This window comes from Penaeus monodon, unplaced genomic scaffold, assembly GCF_015228065.2.
Source record: "Penaeus monodon isolate SGIC_2016 unplaced genomic scaffold, NSTDA_Pmon_1 PmonScaffold_10053, whole genome shotgun sequence".
NCBI classification, from domain to species: Eukaryota; Metazoa; Arthropoda; class Malacostraca; order Decapoda; family Penaeidae; genus Penaeus; species Penaeus monodon.
In genome coordinates this window covers 5,544-9,682 of record NW_023638664.1, presented here as the reverse complement: position 1 = coordinate 9,682, position 4,139 = coordinate 5,544, and positions in this window count along the sequence as shown.

Sequence of the window (4,139 nt, the reverse complement as noted above, 5' to 3'; positions counted from 1 at the left end):
GTGGGGGGTGGACCCCTTTAATCCACGAAAAAATAATAATTTTAATATAATTTTATTATAAAAATATAAATAAATATACATATGGTAATGTTTATTAATAAAAATTATAATAAAAATAATAAAAAGTTTGGGGTTTGTGGGGTGTGGGGGAGGAAAAAAAAAAGTTAAAAATTTAATAGAACTAAAAAGTTAGATAAAAAACCAAAAAATTTTCAAAAAGAACCTGTGACTTTAAAAAGGGAATTGTACGGGGAAATAAAAAAAATAAAAAATCCGAAGACCGGAAAAAGGGAGGGGACCCGGAGAGGCCTTTAATTTGCCCCTTTGAAAGGCCGGGGACGGAGAGGGCCAGCCAGTTGTCCGGGGGGGTTTCTTTAAAGACGTTTTTTTCAAGCGAGTTTTAGTATTTTTTGGGAGAAAATTAAAAAACGATTAGAGATAGACGTAATGTCTGTTTAATGTTATTTGGATAATTATAATATTAAAAATAAAATTTATATTTTTATATATTTATTAAAAAAAAAAAAAAAAAAATAAAAATTAAATAAAAAAAATTAAAATTAAATTTAAATTAAATATTTTTAAAATTTAAAATAATAATAAATTTAATTTATTAGTTACTTAATAAAAATTTTAAAATCAGACCAAGAAAAAGATGAAAGGAACCAAAAAATCAAGGCAATAGCAAAAAAAAAAAATTTAAATTTTTAAGCAAAAACAGACGCCGGTATGCCCAAAATATGGCAATATAATGGCCAAAATCGCAAGCCAAAAGGCCGTTTACAACGGGCTTAAAAACCCAAAAGAACCCCTTTGGATTACCCGGGGGCGAAAAAAGGGCGGATTTTATTTTGCTCGTAAACCCCTAAAAATTTCTTTATACGGTAATGCAGTTGACTTGTTGAACTTACCCGTTTCCACAAAGAAAATTGTTCTTGTTAATATGTTTTGGTATCCAAAAACCCAAAAAAAAAACCCAAAAAAATTATAAAAATATAATACTAAAATTTTATAATATTTCTTAACCTTTTATAAAAATATAAATTATATATTATATATTTAAAAATTTAAAAATAAATATGCTGTGTTTTTTCCCCATCCAAACAACCAAACAAAAAAAACCCACATAATAATTAAATTTAATTTTAATAAATATTTATTTAAAAAGTATCAAAAATTATTTTTTAATTTTAATTTTAAATGAATTTGTCATATAAAAAATAATAAAATTTAAATTTTAAAATTTTAAATTTAAATTTAGAGTTGCCCAACCCCCCAAAAACCCCAAACCCAAAACCCAAAACCCCACCCACCACTAATTTTATTTTTTAAAAATATATTTTATATTTTTTTAAATTAATTTTTTATTGAAAATTTTATTAAATTTAAAAAATTGTTGCAAAATTATTTTTTAAAATTTATTAAAGTTGTATATTTTCTAAAATATAAATTCAAATTTTTAAATTTTAAAATTTAAATTATATTTGCTATATTCCCTTTTTGTAAAAATTCCACTCCCTACCCCAAAAACAAAACCCCCCCAAACCCAAAACCCAAAACCCCAAAACACAACCTTAATATTTAATATATATATATTTATAATATATATATAATTAAATAATTTTAATTTAATATAATATATATTTATAAAACAAAAAAACAAAAAAAATATATTATATATATATATAAATATATATATATATTATATATAAATATATATATATATATTAATATATATAAAATATAATTAAATATTTTATATAGAGATATTTTTTTTTTTTTTTTTTTTTCTTGTGTGGGTGTGTTTATATAAATAGATATATATATTATATAAATTATATAATATATATATATTCCCCAATATTATAATATACACACACCCACACACACAGCACACACCACACACACTACACACACACACATAAAATTATTTATTATATATAATATATATATATTATATATTTATTATATTAAAATATATTATAATATATTTAATTATAATATATGAATAATAATATATATATATTTTATAATGTATAATATAATGTATATAATATATATATATAATATAAAATTATATTAATATTATATTATATTATATATGAAAGAACCATATATATATGCACCCAAACCATCACTGAAACGCCGTTGCCTTGAAACCTCCTTGCAGAAGGCTTTTGGCTTTCTTCGGCTGCGTCGCCGCCCGCTTTGTTGCCATCGGGCCGCCCCGGGGAGGCCGAGGTGGAGGGGGCTGCTGTGAGGGGGAGGTGGGGGGGAGGAGGAAGCTATCCCCGCGGAGGGGGAGGTGGGGGCGCTGGAGGCTTCTGGGGCGGGGGTGGGCACCGGGTGGAAGGGGGAACCTTCGTTCCCCGGATCGTTTTCCAAAACCCAAAGGGAGGTGGAGCAGGAGGCTTCTCAAGTGGAGGAGGTTCTCCGGCGGTAGGGGACAGGACACTCAGTGGAGGAGGCTTTTTCCGGGGGAGGAGGACAGGGGGGTTTTTGCAAGTGGGGGAAGTGGAAGGGGGATTTTCGAGGGGTGGAGGGGAGGGGAGGGGGGCTCAGCGGTTTTCCGCAGGCGGAAGGGGGAAAGGAGGCGCCCAGGCCGCGGGGAGACGGAACAGTATCGTTTCCCGGGCTGGTCTTCCAAAACCCCAGGGGAGGAGGAGGATTTTCCAGTGGTGGAGCGGAGGTTTCTCTAGCGGTGGAGGTGGGGATTTTCCAGTGGGGGAGAGGAGGTTTCTTAGCGGTGGGGGGGGAGGATTTCCAGTGGGGGGCAGGGGTTTCTCTAGCGGGGGGGTGGGGGTTTCTAGTGGCGGGGGTGGACAGGGAGGTTCTCGGAGGAGGTGGTTGGGAGGAAAATAGACTCTCTGAAGTTACTGTGTTCTGAAAAAGCGTTATCCATTTTAAAACTGTAATCTAAAATTAGCCTCGGGTTTCCCCTTCTATTGCTCTTCCCTAGTCAGAACGGACAAAAAGGCCCATACCTTGTATGTCGGTGCACGTGTGCAAATATATATTATTATTTATATGTGTTGTAACGGGTACAAAAACCCTATTATAATGGCTTTGCGGGGTAGTGATACTTTTATAAGGTTCACTCTTTATTGCAAAGAGTACCACACAGTATGGGAACACACGAGACAATTTCTAGGGTAAAGCGGGTACGTGTCGGGTCAACCCGCTCGGGGGGGGAGGGCTCGGCCGACCTTACCACGCTGGTGCTAAGCACAAACTGCCCGGGTCAGGCGGGGTCAGATAACATCGATCTACCCCCCTCGCTGAATCAAAGGTTCTTATTTGGGTTTTGGAGCCCGTGGAAAAAACAGCCATGTGGTCTTTTGGGTAAAAAGACTTATTATATGCCATATTGCTCGGCCACCTATCGCGTCTCGCCCTTGGGCCCCTTAGATTTCCCTCAAGGGTCTCTTGTTCTCGCTGCTTGCCCTTTTGGGGAATTTTCATGGCTCGTTCCTGTCATCCTCTTCTTCCTGGTCCCGAGTAATCGTCTGCCTCGACGTCCACACTCCTCAAAGTCTCACACGGGTCCTCATTGATTTCGGATTCGTCTAGATTTTCCTCGCCTAACTGGGCGGCATCCCGTCCACACGTCCTTACAGATCTCGTCCAGGTCCTTTCGGGGGGCTGCTCGCTTTACGCCTCGTAATCTTCGTCGGTTTTACAGGCTCCGGCGGGGCGGCATATCAGGGGGCTGAAAACCTGCGTGATGAACTTCTCAGGCCTGGGTCCTCCTCGGTATAAGTAGTGAGCATCCCAGCTCCCGGAAGGACTGAACTCTGGGGGAACGGGGGGGGAGCGAGGTGAGGTCCCGGGTCCTATCTGCTACATCGTATATTGCTCGGCCACCTACTACACCTCGCCCTTGAGACGTCTTAGTTTACTTCGAGGGTGACCTAATTTCTGGTATCTCTTTCTCGCGTGCATTGTCCTGGTGCTCTTCATGGTGCTCGTTCCTGTCATCCTCTTTTCCTGGTCCCGATGTAATCTGTCCATCCTCTAGTCCAACGCCCTTTAAAAGTCTCGCACGGTCCCTTGACTTTGGTTTTATCTGACTTCCTCTTATCCTCTCTAGGCCTAACTCGGCGGCGTCCTCGTCCACATCCTCACAAATCTCGTCCAGG